Source organism: Phaenicophaeus curvirostris, chromosome Z (genome assembly GCF_032191515.1).
Source record: "Phaenicophaeus curvirostris isolate KB17595 chromosome Z, BPBGC_Pcur_1.0, whole genome shotgun sequence".
NCBI lineage: Eukaryota > Metazoa > Chordata > Aves > Cuculiformes > Cuculidae > Phaenicophaeus > Phaenicophaeus curvirostris.
Window position 1 is genome coordinate 19,423,809 of NC_091431.1, and position 21,133 is coordinate 19,444,941.

A 21,133-nucleotide genomic window follows, 5' to 3' on the forward strand; every position below is an offset into this window, starting at 1 on the left:
GGTTTTGGTGCAAATTCATTATCTCTGGCAACGCGCAGCGGATAGTAGGAACTGAAAAAGACCGTGGCAATGGATGAACAATAGGGCTTCAGTTCATCAGCAACAAAAGCGTTGGGGAAATTGGTTGAATTTCAGAGCACGTCCTCCTCAGCAGAGAGGGCTGGACTAGACCTTGGCCAACCCCCCCAAAAAACTTGCAGAGCCTCACATACAACACTTCACTTTCTACTCCGGGGCGTAGGAAGCGATATGGAAAAAAAAAAAAAAAAAGAGAGAAAAAATAAAAAAAAAAGGAAAAGGAAAATAACCCAAACCCAAGCCAACTTTCTGGATGGAAGATTTCTAACTCCTTCAGAGCCTTTCGTGCAAGGTTGACACCGTGGAGCTAAGCGGCACTTTTAAATAGGGATGGCGAGGGGAAGGATGTGAATTTCTGGAGACTCCCTCTTCTCCGAGGGAGGCTTGGACGTGGGGATCTTTGCTCGCCGCCGGAGTCTCGGCTCCCCCCAAGGTCTGGGGTCAAATCCTCCTCCGATAAAGGCGAAGAAATGTAAGTACCTCGGTCCGTGCGTGTGTGGGAGAGATTGATGCTGAATTCCTTGCAAAACTGGGAATGCTGAGCGCCGGGCAGGTCGGGGTTTCGCCAAGGGAATGTGACTAACCAGGCAAGGGTTACGGCTAAACACGGTGGCTTATGCTAAACCTGTTGGTCGTGGGGTGTTGCGAGTGTTAATTAACTGTTAATTACCCGGCAGCCTGCCGGCAAGAGCAGAGCTCAGCGGTTTCAGGGAGTTGGTTTTTTTTTTTGGCAATGCCCCTCGGAAAGGTGGGCAGGCAGAAAAGTAAACATTCATAGGTTTGGAGTGTGGGAACTGACTCCTGTGGCCTCCACGTAATCCAACTCGAAAAAAAAGGCGGGTGGAAAGAATAGAAAGACAGAATGGAAAGGAAAAAGACAATAAGAAAATGAAAGGAGGAGAATAAAATAAAAGGATGGAAGAGAATACAAGGAAAAATGAAAATGAAAGAAAATAAATAGAAAAAGAAAAATAAACGGGGAAAGAGAAATTAAGAGAAAAGTAAAATGAAATGAAAAAGAAAATAAAAGGAAAAAAAGAGGAGGGAATGTATGGGGAAAATAAGGCAGAGGGGAGAAGAAGAAAGAAAGAAAGAGAGGAAAGAGGGAAAGAAAAAGAAGGAGAAGAGGAAGGAGTATCTTAAGGATGGCCGGGATGGAAGATGGCTCGCTGCAGCTAGCTCATCCCCTTCCTCCGCACGTAGGGAACCACTCGGAGCAAGCAGCCAAGCCTTCCTCCTGTTACCCAAAACTCAGCCCGGTCACCCTCTCCGCTTGGAGGGGGAGCTGATAAAAGCGCAAGTGCCTCTCTTTCCCTCCCAGCCCAGGCACCGCCCCCGGCTCAGGAGGTCACTTTTGGGGAGTTCGGGAAGAGGACGGCTGCACCGGACCCCGAGCTGGACCAGGAAAGAGCGACACGGCCTCGGGTGTCACTGGAATGGGAGACGTTCCAGTCACCCAAAAACGTTCCCTCCTACCCAAAAAAAAGTAGCATCCTTAACACAACTCTGGTCCACCCTGCGTCCGTGAAACTGCTTCACAGTAAAATAGAACCCTGGGAAATAATAATAATAATAATAATAATAATAATAATAATAATAATAATAATAACAATAACAACAACAACAAATACAACAATAACAATAATAACAACAACATTTTTTGCTCGGGCTGCTGTAATTGATATGATGCGAGGAAAGCAAGTAGCTTACGCTGTGTATTTTATCACCCTTGCAACTCTCAATACGCTCACAGGGCTGTAAATGGAGAGCATGACTTCCTGGTGATCCCGGTTTCAGGACACCGATGGCCTGGAAGAATTGAGAAGTCTAGAGGGGAAACGCAGGCTTAATGTGTTTTGCATGTTTTGAACTGAAGGCTAGGTGGAGCCTCCATCCTTTATTAAGTAACTGGCAGCTGGTAGAATGCAAATCCTGTATCTGCCTCTGCCGTTTTCATCACTCCTATACAGCAGCCCCAAAGAATATTCCTAACCTTTATTTTTTAGCCTAGTTCTCCAGAAACAATGTTATATTTTTTTATTATATTATTAATATTATTTCCTGTAAATATTGAGTACCACATTTAACCCTGCAGATATCAGAGAACATTACCCATCTCTGTTTTGTGTCACATTTGAGTATCTGAAGGAAATGTGGCCAGTTATTTCCCCATTTAATCTGGAACCAAGAGTTTTAGTGATTTCTTTAATAATCTCAAGGGTTAACACACTCAGAGCCTTCTGAAAACACTCAGGTTTACCTGCCCACATGTGATTTATGAGCAAGGATCAAATACTGAAAGTGTCTAGATTATGATCCTTCGCTTTTTCTCTGACTGTTTTTCAGATTTAAACAACGCAGACAGATCACAGGGAGTGACACTCATGACAAGAAAAGGTAATTTTTTGTTTAATAAAAGTCAAACGATACAATACGCATTACCTACAGATATGAATATGTGTTGTTTAACAGCTCATGGTGTCTCCATATGTAATTACCAACTGCTTGTGGGTTTAATATTTTTTTATTTCCCTGAGACTTTGAATGCTTGATAGTCTGCCTTTCCTTATTTCGTAGTTTTGATTTTTATTAGGTATTCCTTTACATAGATGTATAACCTGCAGTTGCATGTAAAGTGAAATTATGGTCACAAAAGAAACGATGATGCATGTTATTAGAAGGTGAACTGGTCAAGTGACTTACCTGGCTGCGAGGAAAGGGATGCCAGAGAAAGCTGGTCTGGCCTGTATCATGTGCCATGGTTTGCATCTACGTGAATTCTACCATAATTTAGTGCAAAAAGGGGATTTATGTAATATTATACCCTTCTTATGTAGCTCACAGAGGCTGAAAGGGGGGAGGGGAAAGTGGCTGTGTGTCTTCCTCAGGGAAGGTGGGGACGTGGAAGGTGGGGACACTGGATGGGTTTCTGTTTGCAATAATTAGAGAATCATAAGCATTCCCCTTTAAAGTTGATAGAGACTGTTTATTCTTAAGAAATCCATGCAGGATGTTTCTTCTTTACGTCACAGCCATCTGGAGACCTATAAAAAGATTAGAAAACAAGCATGGCAATCACACACTAATCTGTAGGCCACTAGTGGGAGTTTATTAGGGAGGCAGGAGGAAAGGTGAGTGTTTGGATTCCCTGTCCTCCAATATGCAGATCATTTCTACAATGATTTTGGAATAAACAGGTTTTGTACAGTGATGTAAACTGGAAGAAAGCAGGCAGTGTTAACATCTACTTTTGGCAATTTAGGTGACATTTTTGGCAGTAGTTTGGGAACGACACATTACTAGACAACACTGCAATCTTGGAAATGTCTTTTACAACTATGGCATACATTTTTGTGATATTCAGAAGCAGCAAATACTTTTGAGCAAGTGTTGGTGGGTACCTGTCGATGTCAAGGCCCTGATAAATGTCTGAGAGTTAGACAATGTAATTGGTAATATGGCTAACGAACAGCTATGTCATAATCATCATGTTAACTCTATTGACTTACTGAGGCTCCAATGGTTAATCAACAAAACGTGGCAGGTGTGTGTGGCTGTTACTTCCCAAGTCAGTGTGCAAGCGAGGTGGTCATGAGAGCAGGGCTATGTATTTTAAAGAGATGTCTTGATTCTTTGAAACCTACTGATTCTCAATAATACAGCTTCTATTTAACTGTAAGTGCGGTGATGTAGTTACATTTTACATGCATGCACTAACATGTATGTATGTATCTATGTTCATATGCATTTTGTATAGACATACCTGGATAAGCATAGATATCCACACACGTACATGAGCAGCACTGGAATTTTCATGTCTCTAACTGGAATAATTCAATGCATAAGCCCACAAGCCTGCTGTGCGTAGCACATGCCTGATCACTAAAGTAGGTTCCCCTAGCTACTGTCAGAAAAAAACAAAACAAACCAAAACCCCCTCTTTCTGCCAATTCAGAAAAGCTCATAAGAATTATACATGATATCAGAATGGTTGTGTGTCCCTGGGTGATCAGACATCTGATTTGGTCATCCCTGTTGTGCCCGAACAGTCTGAGAGGTAATGAAGAAGCTCAGTAGCTAATAATGCAGCATCATAAGAAATCTGACTGGTTTGTGCCAGGCTCTGTGATTTTCCACAAAGAGCACTGGCGCAATTAGCTTCTGTGTCTCTCAGGTACAAAGCAGTGGGGGTAAATCGCAGCATACCCTCTGTACCAGCATATCTAATACTGTTTGAAAAAGAAATGTGTCAAAGGCTCAGTGTCAAAGGCTGAGAATCTGAAGGCACAAATGAGTGGCTGTGTTAGCAATATTGCTGCTGAATAGGAGATTTGGCAGATCAGCAACTTACATGTGTTGCTTCTTGGTGGCAAGAAGCCAATTTTGGGCCTTGTCTGACAAATGAGATAGCGTTCCACATTTTGCAGTATTAACTTATGATAAAAACAGAATTGCTTGTGTGGTTGCCATTTTACAGCATAACCACATACACCTATATATACATATATATATGCATTTTAACACAAGCACATATGCACACATGTACCGAGACTGGCACTTGCACACATGGTTCCCCTATGTGCACACAGGCACACAGATGCTTTATCTTGTAAGCAGGCTGTGTAGCCAACACAGAGCAACAACAACTTGAGTTTAATTCTATACATTTAAAAATCTTCCTCTAAATCAGCAACCAATGCATGTGCATGCTAATTTACAGACTGATGTGTTTAGCTGTGGTAAATGGGCTGTGGCAGTGCAGGAACACAGAACATGACATGTTGTGGTTTATTTTGCACCTTGAAAGAAGAGTAGTGGGGTGAATTTTAAGCCATTATTCCTTTAGGAGTGCAGAACAGTCCATATTCTGCCTCTGTTGAATTTTTCAGTCTGCAACCTGCTCCAGCTGCAGGATGCAGGAGCTGCTGAAATGCATTTATTAATTTCAACGGTAAATATGATAGATCTCTGTGAGAAGATTCATGTTTGCACTTTAGACTTGGAAAAATTTTGTACAAATTATATTGTTAAATAATTGAAATTGTAGTGTTGTTTTTGGAGGGTGGGGGAGGGGGAAAATCTAGAGACTTAGAACCCAAAACTGTACATAAAGCTTCCTAACAGTTTAGGGAGACTTGCCTCGGTCGGTTCCTTGAGTAACATCAGCATACTCCTAAGTACAAGGTTAATAAAAATAAAGGATAAATCAGCGTTTTTATTAAGGCTTTTCACCAGACGACGCGCAGCCTTAGATAAGTATTGCTGCAGCGTTCACCTGTGTTGCATTCTAACGCAGAGAGAGACACGGAGAGTGGGAGAGAGGAGGGGGAGAGGGTATGGATGCTGTAAAACACACCGAGGGGGGAAAACGCCTTGCCTCACCATCCCGGTGTAAATACCTGCAAACAGGGGCGGAGACACACACAGACAGACAGACACAGAGACACACACCCCGGCGCGGAGCTGTGGAAAAAAAAAAACCCACCCAAACCCAGCTCCCACCCTCCCCAGAGCCGATCAGATGGTCAGTGCAATCACACATCGACTCACTGCGCGGCACAGACCCTGTCCCCGGCCTGGGGAAAAAAAAAAAAAAAAAAAAAAAAAAACCAAAAATAAATAAGCGAGGCCCCGCTGCGCAGTGCCTGGCATCTCCCTGCACAAGCGGAGGCTGCCAGGAGAGAAAGGCGAGGCTCCCCGGCCTCTGAAAAGGGCTTTTTATCCGTCCTCAGAGAGCGCTTTCTTCCCAGCCCTTGGATGCCAGGCGGGCGGCGGAGCGGGAGCGGGAGGCGAGGCGGCACCGGTCCCGCCGGGCGCTCATGCGTATCCATGGCCTGTGCACTTGAGGTTTCCCATGACATCATCATTACCTTGAATCCCGCGGTCCAGGACCTCTGACCTCGCCGGGCTGGCCCGCATTTTGGCACGGAAAGCCCTCCAATGATGGCCCTTTTCTCCTTCTTTCAGACCGGGGGCAGCACCAAGCCGGCAGGACCGCATCTTCTCCTCCCCAGCTCTCGGAGCCCCGGGAACGCGAGGATCTTCCCCCTATAACACACACACGCACGCCAGATATTTGCAATCAAGCTGCCACCATTTGGTAAAACGCTCTGTGCCAGAGTCTAAAGGGATCAGGAGTCGCATCCTCGAATCATCTAGCTGCTGAAATGGGATTTTTTTTTTTCTCCTTTCTTTTATTTTTTTTTTCCTTCTTCCTGCGCTGGAAATTGCCGATGGCTTTTACATCTTTACAGAGGCTAGAGAGTCTTTTTCGCGAGAACGGAGCGATTTACAATGCAAATAGAGGCCTGTGAAGGGATGGATGCTTCTCACTCTTAACGCAGCTTGACGCACTTTTAATAGCTGGTTTTATTTTCTGGTATTAACAGACGAATTGTTGGCTATTGCTGCCGGAAATTACTGGCTGAAAGGAAAAGTTCGGATAAACTTTCAAGGCAAGAGATCTCTTTTGGATGTTATTAGCTGCAAGTACACACAGGCACACAAACCAAGTCATAATTGCATAAAAGGATGACTATTTTAAACCAGCACTAGTACTCTTGGAGAAAACAACACGTCTGTTTGTCAGAAAGAATCTGGATTCTAGCAAAGAAAAAAAATATATATAAAAAAATGTTTGAGGGAAGTGAGTTGTTATCTTTGGTTATCTAGCTGTATGAGTGTTTTGGTCTTCATAAAGCTAGATAACCGAAAGTAAAAACTCCTTCAAGATCATCGTACAGCGTGCGAAAATGAGACTGCTGCAAGAGAGAGACAGTAAAGCCCGAGACAGGTCAGGAATGCTTATTGCATCTTACAGTTTTACAGCTGAAGGTGGGAATGGAGGAAATTAAATGCCATACTTATTCCAAAATATGGAGTACTCAGATGGCACAGAACGGATAGCCAGGTGCTGCACAGGGATAATACCGATGGTAAACAATGCACGTGCAACTGCTGCTGTTGAATAGATAAATAAAGAGAAACCCAGGCCAGCCAACGTCTTACTGGGCCAAGAGGATAATTTTTCCCTCTTAGAAAGCTATTTGGAAATGTTGAATTTCATTTTGCAGAAAGATTCATTGCAATGAGATGGCCTTAAAAATAAAGGTGGTGGTTGGTGGTGGTGAAGATGACGGTGGTGCTGATGAAACACTATGGACTGAACTGAGGGGAAAAAAACCCAACACCAAACCAAAACAAACCAGCCCCAAACCTGTCCTTGTGCATCTGAGACAAAACATTGGGGCTTATTTCAAATAATGTGAAAGTAGGCTTTCAGGAAAAATAAGTTTACACTGGACTGTAAGCAAGCTTAATAATTTATATCTACTGAGAACTCAGCGGAGATGGACAAAGATGGAAAAAAAAAAAAGTGATGGCCGATTTTTATTCTCCTATTCAAAATGCAAGCACAGATGCTTGTCTGTTCCGAGAGGGTTTCCTTGAGGAAGCTACTGAAGCAGAAAGACATGATGGAGACGAGATCGCCTCCCCCCTTGTCAAAGTGTTAAAAAATGTTCTGTCTCTTACTCTGAGCCTAGCATTGGAAATGAAAGTGACATTTACTCCAAAACCCACGTGTGCGCCTCCTCTCTTTTTGTTTAAGGATGATCAGATCTATCCAGGAAACAGCTCTGGCATCCCAAACCGAAATAATTAGGACGTATATAGACCTGACAAAATACGCGAGGAGGGGGTGGGTGGGTGGGTGGAGGGAGGGCGGGGTGGGGAAGCGGAGGGTCTGTCTTGCCTAATTGATTCCGTTAAACGGCGTGCAGGAGATGTGAACGGCTGGGCGCTCCCATTCCCACGCTCGGGGCAAGTGGCAGCGCCGCGCCCCCGGCAGCCCGGGACAGACAGCGCGGCGGGGGCCGGGGTGTGCTGCGGGGGATGCTGCGGGGGCCAAGGGGTGCGGCGGGGGCCGGGGGTTGCTGTGGGGGATGCTGCGGGGGCCAAGGGGTGCGGCGGGTGCCAAGGGATGCAGTGGGGGCCAGAGGATGTTGTGAGGGATGCAGTGGGTACCAAGGGATGCAGTGGGGGCCAGAGGATGCTGTGAGGGATGCAGTGGGTAACAAGGGATGCAGTGGGGGCCAGAGGATGCTGTGAGGGATGCAGTGGGTAACAAGGGATGCAGTGGGGGCCAGAGGATGCTGTGAGGGATGAAGTGGGTACCAAGGGATGCAGCAGGGGACAGAGGATGCTGTGAGGGATGCAGTGGGTAACAAGGGATGCAGTGGGGGCCAGAGGATGCTGTAAGGGATACAGTGGGGGCCAAGGGATTCAGTGGGGGCCAGAGGATGCTGTGAGGGATGCAGTGGGGGCCAAGGGATGCAGTGGGGGCCAGAGGATGCTGTAAGGGATACAGTGGGGGCCAAGGGATGCAGCGGGGGACAGAGGATGTTGTGAGGGATGCAGTGGGGGCCTCAACACAGGCACCACGCCGTGTTCTGACCCCTCGCCCACCCCCTACCCGAGATCTTTTCCCACCCGCGGATGCCGGGCGCAAGTTCCACGCTTTCGCCTGCGGGAGGAGGGAAGAGGGGTAGAATTGGAGGTGGGGGCGGCTGCGGAGGCTGGGCCCAGTGGCAGAAGGGAAGAGCGGGCGTGGCAGACTGGCCTGGCAAACATCCCCGGGTTTTCCACAAACAGGAGTTCGAGCGCTATTCATCTTTATAATTACCGCAGTTTAGGCACTTCTCGCGGTGAAATCGAGCGGGATTAATTGCGAGGGGTAACATTTTCCTTTGGACTTGACCTAAACATCTTCCCAGAGGCACACTGGCATATGACGCTGTACCAGGAACCCAGCGTGTCCTGGGCAGATTAAAACAGGAGCAGAGATAAGGGGTCTCCATCAAAAGAGGGGTCAACCTTAGGCGTCCTGATCCTTATTTTTGTCCCCCCCTTTTTTTTTGTCCCCCCCCTTTTTTTTTGTCCCTTTTGCATACAGATTGCTCATATAAAACACTGTTTTGTGGGTTTACAGTGGGAATATTTGGCTTCATGCCACATACCAGGAGAGGAAAGCACCAGGGGGTCTTGGCAGCAGCAGCAGCAGGCATGCTGTTGATTTCAAACAAAGAATTTGGCCTCAAAAGTTACCCCATCGACAGATCTGGGTTGTCCGCAGGGTCCCGCCCCGCGGCGGTGCCGGCCAGCATCCCAGCCAGGCTGTTTTGGGATATAAATCCCGGTTTTGGCTGCAGCTACACGTGCCGGAGTTTTACTGCTGCGGCTGACCCTTGTTTATTTACATCCGAAACCTTGTTTGTGGCACCAGCCTTCCACCGCACGCCTCTCATTCACCGCCCGTCCAGGGGGGCTATTTACCTACAGCCACTGTCTGCCACAATTAACATTTACATGACAAAGTGCGTCGTTCTCTCCCTCAAAGAGCCCCAATTAAGGCAATAAGCTGTTTTCTGGGGAAACCCATTGTTTACTTAGGCATTCAGTGGGGTCAATTTACTTAAGCTGTTGCTCGCGCCTCCGTCTTTGATGCAAATTTTTTGAAGGGAAATAGACGGGGAAAATACCAGCAGCACAATCGCGCGTTGGCCACTGTCAAATCCCGTTGTTTTGTACTTTATTAATGTTACGTGACGACCAATAAATAAAGCAAGTTTGTCTGCGATTACTATTATTATTGTTAGTCCTTCTCTGCTGTAGGAGCAAAATGCCCCGTACCACCCCTTCTCCCTTCTATCCTGCACCTCTAACTTGTGACTTGGGAAAGGAGAGTATGTGGAAACGTGGTAGAACCCCCTCCAAGTTTATACTCTAGGAGGCTGACGCGGTAAATAACTCTCCTAGGATTATCTATCTGTTGAGTGGAAGAAAATATTATTATAAATAATATATTGTTATAAATATACAGCTTTATGTAACAGAAGGAAAGCCTGACGAGCAGATCATTTCTTTGGAGGCCAGTTTTAGCAGTGGGAGAGACGAGATCGGGTTTATTTACCACACCAGCGCATTGTAAAACAGTTGGAGTGAAGTTGCAGGTTTCGTGAGTATGCATGTTAACTAGCAGGGACCCGGGCTTATTCTTTGTCAAAAGGGAGCAGCAGATTGCTGTGCAAGGCCAATGTTAAAAAGGCAGCTGAATTTAACACCATCTGGAAGAAAAGATCCCTTCACGACTTTCTCACACCGTCAGACAAAACTAGTGTCTCTTGTTCTGAGCCCTTGTCTATGCAACCATACAATACTGAGTCATTATACTTTTGCTGAGAGAAAATTTGAGAACACAATATGGGTAACCAGTGAATGACCAAGTTTCATTGTGCCCGCTTAAGTCGATTGAAATCTACGTCTAGAGCCATGAATGGACGCATTGTTTTCCTCACCGGGGCTGCACTAAATGTCAGCACAGTGTAAAGAAAAACTTGAAGTCTGCAAATAACTTACCAGATCTCAATTATAATATTTTCCCACACTAGAACTAATATCATTGCTAGGGTCTACAATGCACGAAACACAAAAAGGAGCAAGGGAGTTAAAAATGAGTTCATTTATGAGTTATTTTAGCCAGACAAACATTTTAGATTTCTTATGGGAACTGGGATTCAGCCTGTGGAAGCTGGCTAATCACTTCCTGAGAAGTTCAAGTTACCAAAATGCTTCTTATGTAATTAAGAGAATAAACTGTATGAACAAGCTTGTATTCGGCAACTTCTGCAGTCCTCTGGCTTGGGACTGATAAAATGTTAATAAGTGCACTCTACAGTACATGGGTCACTCCCTCAGAGTCTAGGGGAAGATTTCTTTTTCAATCTTTAGCAGAAATAAGGCTGAAACTGCTAAGCAAAGCAATGGTAAATGTATTTCTCCAGGTGCTGCAGGAAATCCATCAGGGCATCGTGGAGTAGACCAAAGGGGATGTTTCCAGTTCTCTCAGGTTTTACTACTACTTTTCACTCCCCACCTCACTTTACAATGGTTTCTGTTGAGTGCTGTTTAGTTTAGTCCTCTGTAAGCATTCATGCACTGTGCAGACTAGAGAACAACTCTCAGACATGGTGAGGAAGTAGTTGTATCTACTTTACTTACTAGAATGATTGTGTTCTAAATCTAAGTGACTGTGATCCTGTCCATGTTTCCTGAAGCGTTGTACAGCTCCTGGCACAAAATAAGTGACCAGTCTTGTGGTGCACTCTGCCCCCCTTCAGTCTTTCGTGACAGGGTTGTCACCTGCAGTGCTGAACGTTGGAGATGCTGGTGTGTGGTGCGGCCAGTGGGCCGGCATGGTGGCTGGGCAGCTGCTGGAGCTGGAGAAATGGAGTTTCTGACTTTCCCACGCAGCCACTTATGAGCGAGGGGCGGTGGCAGCAGCTGGGGCCAGCTGGGCTGGGAGCACAAGCAGGGTGGTGTGGGCAGGTGATTAAACCCTGTCTGTGGAGGTAGAAAGAGAAGCCCGGACTTCACCAGTGCAGAAAGGAGGCTACTATCTCCCCTACAGAAAGGGCTGCTTCTATGAATGGGCATATTCATGAGCGCATCTCACCCCTCTCTAAAGTTGCCATTAATATACATTGGCACAGGGTGGATTCATACTTTCTGTTTTAGTTAAAATAGATGTTGTGAAATATTCCATTTAGTGGAAAATGGTTGGACTCGATGATCCGATAGGTCTTTTTCAACCTGGTGATTCTGTGATTATATGATTCTATGAAAAGCCATGGGTGCACTGTACATTAGGGCAGATCCTGCCCTTCCCATGCAAACTACAGCTGTTTCCTGATTTCTGTTGTCTACCTCCATCCAGAAGGCATAGCCAACCCAAAGAGAAGCGATGAGAAGTCCATTTGGATTTTTAAAGCATACGCCACTTCCAAAGACTGCTTAGTCTGGGGTGAGCACATTAACTACCCCTTACCTCTTCCATTATTTTAATTTAGAAGAAAGAAAACATCAGACTTTGACAACTAAATTTCCTAACTATATGGCAAGTACAAGAGATAAAAACAAATGTCTTCTTTATGTGCCTTTCTAGGAGGGAATGGTAGAGAAGAAGGAAGGAGACCTTTGGTTTTGCCGTTATTCATCAACAGTGACTTGTTTTGTTCTTCCTAATGCTCTCACATGCAAAAGTATGAACAGACATGCATGTATGTACACATACACACCCATATATGTGATGCAGAGCAGGCATTGAGATTTCCTATATGATAAGGGGTGAAAAATAAGGCATCTATAAGGGATGAAACTGGGCTCTTGGCTTTGCATGGAGCAGGATGGAGTCTCATGCCAGGCTGCTGGCCTATGGATTTTATACATATATATATGTAGTGCTGAGGAAAGAGAATGGGATGTTCACTCTGTGCCTTTAAAGGTAATACTAAAAAAGCTTCCTTCCAGTACTTAGAGGGGGCTTTTAGGAAAGTGGAAGAGGGGCTCTTGATCAGGTAGTGCAGGTACAGAACAAGGGGGAAAGGTTTTAAGCTGAAAGAGAGGAGATTTAGATGAGACATTAGGAAGAAATGTTAGGAGATATTTCCTGTGAGGGTGGTGAGGCACTGGCCCAGGCTGCCCATGGGATGCCCTGTCCCTTGTGGTGTTCAAGGCCAGGCTAACAGGAACCATTCATTATTCTAATTTCCACTTTATTCCATTGCCCAATGCGAAGCTATTAATGCTCCAAACCTTTCAGCACTTGACTTTCCAAGTGCCACTCAGAGACTGGACTCATGACTGTCTGCACCTGCCTGCTCCTGCTTCTGTATGGATTGGGCTGGAAGCTGAACGAACCCAAAAATACTGTTAGACTTCCCAAACCTGGATCTTTTCCTGTGTCTGCCAGGAATAGTGGAAAACTTTCTGTCAAACCCTGGTTTGCTAAGGAAGTGGTGGAGGTTTCCACCACGGTTGGACATGGGAAAGCCTCCTCCTTGACCCCCATGGAAGGAAAGGGGAAAGGCTGAGGGGGGATCTAATGGCTCCCTACAACTACCTGAAAGGAGGTTGTAGAGAAGAGGGAACTGGCCTATTCTTCCAGGTGACAGGGGACAGAACAAGGGGGAATGGCCTCAAGCTCCACCAGGGAAGCTTCAGGCTGGACATTGGAAAAATTTTTCATGGAAAAGGTCATTGGGCACTGGCAGAAGCTGCCCAGGGAGGTGGTTGAGTCACCTTCCCTGGAGGGGTTTAAAAGATGGGTGAATGAGGTGCTCAAGGACACAGTTTAGCGGTTGATAGGAATGCTTGGACTCGATGACCCTGGAGGTTTTTTCCAACCTAGTGATTCTGTGATTCTGTGAAAGAGCCTGTGTTTAGGGTCCGCGGCATCCATGCCTGGGGGGCATCCCTATGGCAAGCTGGGATGCTGCGCCGGGCACGGGGACCCCCCAGGCTGCTGGCTTCCCGTTAAACGGCATCTCCCCGGCTCTCCCGGCGATCCCAAGCCGCCGTTCCCGGAGCTGGAAGGCGGTCGGTCTGAGGCTCCCCCCATCCCTGCCAAGACAGCAGTCGCTTGGTCCTGCCCACCCGTCCCCGGGAGCCGATTGGTGTTTCCAGGGAGACCGGAGGCGGCGGCGCGCACGGGGCAGGGATGCTCCGGGGTGCAGGGGGATGCGGCTCCGCGCCTTTCCCCCGGGGCTGCGCTAACTGGCGGCTGTTGTTAATTGTTGTTAACGGTTATCGCTAATTACCGCTGCCCGCCGTACGAGAAGCCGCCTCTCGCAGCAGCCAACCTGTCTCCCCACCCCGGGTGTCCCCATAACTGAGTTATTAACGCTACCGATCCATCAGTGTGTTCGTCTGCTGGGAAGGCTCCAAAGAAACAAAAAAAAAAAAAAAAAAAAGAAAACCGAAAAGGGGAAAAACCGCCCCATCTGGGTCATAAGAGGTTACTAAAGGCAGTTTAGTATACATGGATATTTGAACTTAGAATCATAGAATCACTAGGTTGGAAAAGACCACTTAGATCATGAGTCCAACCCTTCCTATCTGCCACTAAACCATGCCCCTTAGCACCTCATCTATCTTTCTTTTAAATACCTCCAGGGACAGTGACTCCATCACCTCCCTGGGCAGCCTCTGCCAGTGCCCAATGACCCTTTCTGTGAAATTTTTTTCCTGATATCCAGTCTGAACCTCCCTTGGTGGAGCTTGAGGCCATTCCCTCTTGTCCTGTCCCCTGTCACTTGGGAGAAGAGGCCAGCTCCCTCCTCTCTACAACCCTCCTTTCAGGTAGTTGTAGAGAGCAATGAGGTCTCCCCTCAGCCTCCTCTTCTCAAGGCTAAACAATGCCAGCTCCCTCAGCTGCTCCTTAGTACGCACGGACATCATGTTGTTAGTACGCATGAACATCATCCATGGACATTTAAACTTATTTTAGGCTGAAGAAAGGTTTAGGGGGAAAACATGCTGCACAGGGCTAACCCCTCAGGTGGACCTCAACCCATCCACAATGGTCAATGCCCCATGCCCTCATCATGATGAGGCCATGGAAAAGCACTTTGGAGGGTCCTGCTGTCACCTTGTACCCAGAGGGTTTTTTTTCTTTTTGTTTCTTTGTTTTTCTTTTTTCCTTCCTTCTGGATAGTTGTTTGTGTTAACAAATTTCCTGGCAAAGTGGAACTGCACCCTAACAGTTGTGGTCATCTCCATGCTGGTGTTCCAAAGACAGGCTGATTTTTGGACCTTGTTATAAGTTTGAGTGCCTTGCTTAGAAATACTTGTGCTTCCAGCACCTTGTAACTAAAGAACAATGTTTTAGAAAGGACTCTTTGGCACTTGAGCCATTTGGAATGTTCCTTGTCTTTACACCTGGAGTCACTTTCTTTTGAAACTTTTATACCTTGTAAGTAAAGGAATATCATTTTGGAAAGGACTCCTTGGTACTTCAGTCATTTGGGATGCTCTTCATTTCTATATCTGTAACCACTTGCTTTTGAAATCTTTATGGCTGGATATACCATAAGAACATATTTTTAAAGCATTTTGTACTAGAAAGGTGAATACACCCACGTTTAGTGCAGGAACAATCACAGAATGCACAGAGTTCAGGTGAAACCAACCTTGGTCCTGCAGGTGTAAATGTGTTGTTGCCATCTTTTTCAGTTCCTTTAGCTTTTAGTAAAATCTGAGACGTGTAGCATTGGAAAGTAGTGGCAACCAGACATTCATTCCTCCTAAAGACTAATGGTTTAAATATCTATGCTGAAACACTGTGTATAAGAACATAGGATTTCTTCATTTGCTTAATGATTTGTAGACTTTTAAGCCTTTGATGGTGCCAAAAGCCACATGGTGGGTGTGTAAGGTTGCAACGCTGAGCAGAACCAGCAAACTCATATAATAAAGTAAGGAAACAGCCAACGCACAGGAGATGGTGGCAAGGAATCGCCTCCTACCTAGCCTTCTGACATGCAGTTTGTACATCAGTGTGGAGAAAGTAGAAGCAGGATCAAAACAAGTTTCATAAATAAATGACTGTAGGAAACAGGCAGTAATTTGTCTTCTTTAGAGTCTGAGAAGAGTTTATTGGGAAAATGTGCTTCGGGTCAAAGTTTGGTCAGTGTGTCTTTAGACTTGAATAGGACCAGAATTTCGCCCTTAGTAAAAGGAACTGTGTGGTCTGACTGGGATCGTTTTAATTCCAGAATAAATTCCATGCCAGTAAAAAGGAGCGTATAACTGTTTTTTAAAATCTGATTTTTTTTTAGAGAGATGTCTTTTCAAGTAAGTTACATTTATTCTGTTAATAACGTCAGTTCTCTGAAAGGGACATTGACATAAAAAAATATTCCACTCTCCCTGTCATGTAGAATATTATCTTTAGGAAACAAGAGTTTAAGGAATTATAAAATAATATCATTATCATCAGAATAACAGTGAAAGTTTAATGTGATTGGAATCTAACAGGCAATAACCTTGTAAGAGAAAGCTGGATTCAGTAACAGAGCACTGCACAGAGAGAATGGGATCACACGGATGCAATGTCTTCTCACCTGTCCAACTCAGCAGCTGTTGTTGGACATCAGGAAATGTAAAATTAGCACTCTTTTGTGTGAAGTATGAATTATTGTCCCTAGCTGTTCTCTGTCACAGAGGCCAAATGCTGTTGCAGCACCTTAGAATTTGCTGTAGGTGCATAGGAAAGTGTAACTTGGTGACAGTAAGGTCTGAAACAGAGCCAGAGTTAATTATTCACTTATTTTTTTTATATTAAAAAATGGCTTCAAAGTAGACCATTCAAACATCCTTCTTTTTGGTTAAATTTGGAGTAAGTGTGCGTTATATATGTTACTGCTTATCTGCATACTAAGGTTTTTGTGAGGTACTAGTGTTTTATCAGTGGGCATAAATATATTGTTGGGAAATACATGAACATTCATTTTATGACTTCCTCTAAATTCCCATCATTCTTAAATGGCTTAAATTGGGTTCATATGACAGCTATGTAGGTCCTCTTATGGGCATCATCATGAAAGGAGTTTGTGATGCTCCATCCTATCCATAAGCTTTACCACATTTGTCTCAAAAAGTCTTCATGGGCTGAGGGAAGACCCCTAGGATGACACAATTGCCAAGAGTGAGTTACCTCTGTCACTGGTCTGTCTGCACCGGCACAGCAAGAAACTTCCATTTATTTCCTTCGTTGTCTTTTATCACCAATGACCAATGGGATTGCTTAAAATAACTACACAAAATCAAGGAACCATTTAATGACATAATAATAAAATCAATGTTTCCTCTGGTAGTTGAAGAAGAGAGACTCCAGGATTCAATCATAAATTATGTATTAAATATTTCTTCCATTCTTGTAGGAATGCTTCATTTCCTAAAGAATGGTCTGATTCCTATTCTATGTTTAAAATTTGCCTTTTTCTTAAAATAAAACCTAGAAGAGAAAACAATGTTTAGCTTTCATAATTTAAAAATTATTCATCAAATATAGTTATGTTAGATATTGTAATATTCTGCACATCACTACATTATTAAGTCAATCTAATGCCCAGAGTCATTACTCACATTCCTGGGTGTCCTTCTGATATCTCTCCAGTCCACTGGATTTTGAAGTGTGATTATGTAAATTTTTCACTGATAAATAAATTACTATAATTGTAGTTGAAATACCACTCAAATTCTTAAGACCATTGCATCTAAATAATGCATTATGCATTACTTAATTATTTATCAAGACTAATTCAAAATTACTGTAGGGCAAAGCATACATTTATTTTTAAATAGCACTGTTTTGCACCAGGTACAAAAATATTCCAGATGCCAAAATGAAAAGAAGAGAGAACAAAGTATTTGTTTGGATTTGTAATATTGCAACAGTGATGCCACTCTTACTGCCATCGTGCTATCAATTTGAATATACATTGGCCAATAGATATAATTTCTATGAGCAGGAAGACAAGAAAGGAACAATTAATGTGAGTAGATGATGTACTTATGTAATAATAAGAGAAGAACAGCATTTTTAGCTTGCACAGAGAAATAGCAAGGAGCTGGCAAGATTTTGGTGGCTTCAAATGTAGCAGCAAGTGTTAGAGGCGTAACAAGCATTGCAAAATTAAAATAAGTGGCTATGTAGATTTTAAACACAGCATTCAGTGCTAAACACCGAGCTTCTCAATGAATTGCCTGGTGGTTGTTAGCAGTGCCAAGATGCTTTCAGGGAGACCATTTAGCTGCACTTGCCAAGGAATTTTATTTTCAGTCTTGTACAAATTCTAATTCTAGATTGCGTTCTAGTCATCATGTAGAAATCATCATAGGCAGTGTAAGTTCACAGAGTACACACAATAGTTTTTCCTTTCCCTTTTCAAAACAGACCTTTATCTGGCTGCTAATGAAATGCAGGAGATTGGTTGCAGAAAACCTGCAAGGGCATATTTACTGTACTATATATAGTAAGACCTATTTGGTGCATTAGCATTTAGCCATTTTATGCAAATCTAGTGAGAAAATGACTCATGTATATGATTTAATATGCATCAGCGATAACTCATAACATCCTTATAAAAAGAAAGAAATTAAAAATTCATTAGAAAACTGGACTGGTGTTGTTACATGGTTAAAACATTATTAAAGCACATTTCAGTGTTTTGCTTACACCAGTGTTCTCATCATGGTGCCACCATTTCATGACAAAGAGCATAGAGGAGAAAACATGCAACTTAAAATGTCTGCTGGCACACATCGCTGGATTTGTATGTCACTAAACAATGAACGAGCATAGCCTTGAATACCAACTATTTAATTAACACTTTTGCCAGCCATGCATAAAAAATAGCTCATTTACATGCGTCATGCTTAGCGATTATTCCCATAAAAAGCCACTAATTTTTTTGTTTAACGTATGCAGCATTCTAGTATGCCAACGCAAGAATATCAAAACATATGTTATTATTTTTAAAACCTTGAAATAAAGAAATTTAATTAAAACATATAAAGTCTTTATTTCTTGGAGGTATATTTTAATTATTTCATTTGACCTTAAGTGTGCCATAAAAGACTGGATACAACTAATAATTAAGAACTTCAAAGGGCAACAGAAACCGTCTAACACTCCCCCGTTTAATTAAAGGCTATTATTACAAACCTCTTGAACATACAGTTACGTTTAATGACAAATGGTGACTTGTAAATGCTGCATTTGAGAGATACCACTCCTATTCTAAACACTGTTGATAGATGATGCTGAAACATGTAAATTCTCCCAGTGAACTCTATTTTGAACATAAATAGGAAACATCCATGAAATTAAGTATTTCTGTCACTTAGAAAGTATACAATTTTGAAGCATTTTGCTTAGAAATATTCATTACTTTTGTTCATCTCTCTCAACATCTGCACAAAATTTGAATATCATTGAAAGAAAAGAGATATTCCAGCTAATGTAAATGAAAGTCGTTTTGCCAACAGCATACAGTATGCAGACATCTTCACTTGCACACAATAACCATAAGATACTATATTTAGCACAAATGCTTAATTTCTTAATTTAGTTTATAACACCATTCCACCCTCACCTACGAAATAAATATCCCAGTGTATTTAATGAGTATTTTCACCAGCAGTATATATTCAAGTATTTATAGGAATGTAGGCCAAAATACCTGTCAAATCGAAATATATTGCATGAATTATTAGTCACGTATTGAGCCCAACCCTATAAGCTCCCTGTTATTTAAGTAGTTGTTACCTTCCTATGATGTCTCTCAAATGCAGTAGCTCCTAAAAGCGGATGGTAAACCAGAGGCTTTAGGTTGGGCCTATTACGCATAAAATTAAAATCTCTCAGCAATTGATACAAGCTCATGTCTTTTGAGTTTTAAACCTGGCTTTGATCTGTTGTTTCTATGTTTTCATCCCTGTGGTTTTGCTGTCTCAGGTGGAGCCCAATCCTGCTGTTAACTAGCTGTCAGTTTCACAGAATGTTAAAGACTGAAAGATATTTGAACTCTCTGGTCTAATATGATGAGTTCACCCAAAAAATACAAAAGTAACTTGCAGTTTTAATGTTCTAATATTCTTAATTTTGTTCTTAACTTTTAACAATTTTTTTTTGCCCACAAATGTTTAAAAAATTGCACACATTTAGTGATTTTAAGGAAGTTTATTATTTAATTCTATGAATACAGTATTTATAATCTGAATGTATTTTGTTATTAATAATATGGAGATTACACACAAGTTACTGTGTTTGGAGATGTTATAAACACTTCTGGGAAAAGTGAAAGAATAAGACTAATCAAGACAGGTTAGCAATATTTTCTGGAAAACTGAATATAAGGTTTAACATGAAAAAAGTAAGATAATGAACACATGGGAGAAAAAAATATCTGACATATAGAAATAAAAATTCAGTGAAACAGATACTAAGTAATAGGAAGAGACCTAAGAGTGAAAGTGGACAGCAAATTAGTTATAAGGTTAAAATTATGATTTTAAAAAAAGTACTTGGACAATGCCTTTTATGTCATGTATTTAAAAGCATCATGTTGGGAACTCGTTATTTCCACATGGCAGTATTGGACTACCTAGAATACAGCATGCCATTAAAAAACAACCTATAATGAGTCAGACAGATGAGATTCAGACAAAGAAAGTTGGACAAGTTCAAAATGAAAGAATGTAGGGACTGTATCCAGAGGAAAACCTGAGACAAATGACTGAGCTAACTGATAATTAAAAGCAAATATGTGTGTGTGCTTGGGTCGGGAATAATCGTACCTACCACAGGCTTGTATGGTATCAAGTGGTCATTCTTTGTATGAGTCCAGAGTTTTCTCTAATATTGACAAAAATCAGATGCAATACTAGAGCAATGCTGACGTGAAGATATATGTGCCTAGGGAAGAGAAATGAGAAGAAACTGAGCACAGGATCTCGCTGTCTGAATATCTGGAAAAATTCCAGGAGGTGGGCGGTAGGATATATCTGAAGGAAATAATGGTGACTCCATTTCCAGTGTTGTTGAAACACAGAGTAGAGAATACTCCAGAGAACCCATTGCAGGCTACAATCCCACCTGCTTAAGAGGATTGACTAGATCAGCCCTTAGATCTTTTTTCATCTCTAAATTTTTTATGATTATATAGTCATTCAATTCCAGATGATTCTTTTGCCTAGAGTTAAATCTTTAAAAAAAATCTTTTCTGAAGATAGTTCATTTGCACACTCATTTTGAGAAGCACACATGACAGAGACCTATCATAATAGTGTGTGCTGCCTGGCTACCATCACGGGAGTGATAGGAATATGAAAATTGACTTGAAATATAAATTTAAAACTCAGAAATGAAAATGGTTGGTTTAAGATGCACAGACTTACACTGAAGTTCCCAAAGGTATAATTATATTAGATATAGACACATTCCTTCCATTAATCTGACAGAGATGGGTATGTACTGCCTCTGTCTTTTTCATCACTTCTTGTAAGATAGAGCTGGAATCATTCTTCTCTGTGAACAGGTGAAGTACAATATATCATGTTATATATCATTATACTATTGTTTATAGCAACATTACACAAGTTTGTAAATACAGTGGTTAAACCCATGTATTTTTTAATGTCCATGTCCTAAAGA

General features: G+C 42.8%; 1 long non-coding RNA gene across 1 annotated transcript in view; it reads left to right on the forward strand.

Moving 5' to 3' along the window:
• Positions 1-330: 330 nt before the first annotated feature.
• The window catches only part of LOC138733101 (uncharacterized), a 159,948-nt gene continuing 139,145 nt past the window's right edge, over positions 331-21,133 (forward strand). The window contains exons 1-2 of the long non-coding RNA XR_011339372.1: positions 331-550; positions 2,425-2,475. This is a non-coding gene — a long non-coding RNA (uncharacterized lncRNA). The remainder of the gene's footprint in view (positions 551-2,424; positions 2,476-21,133) is intronic.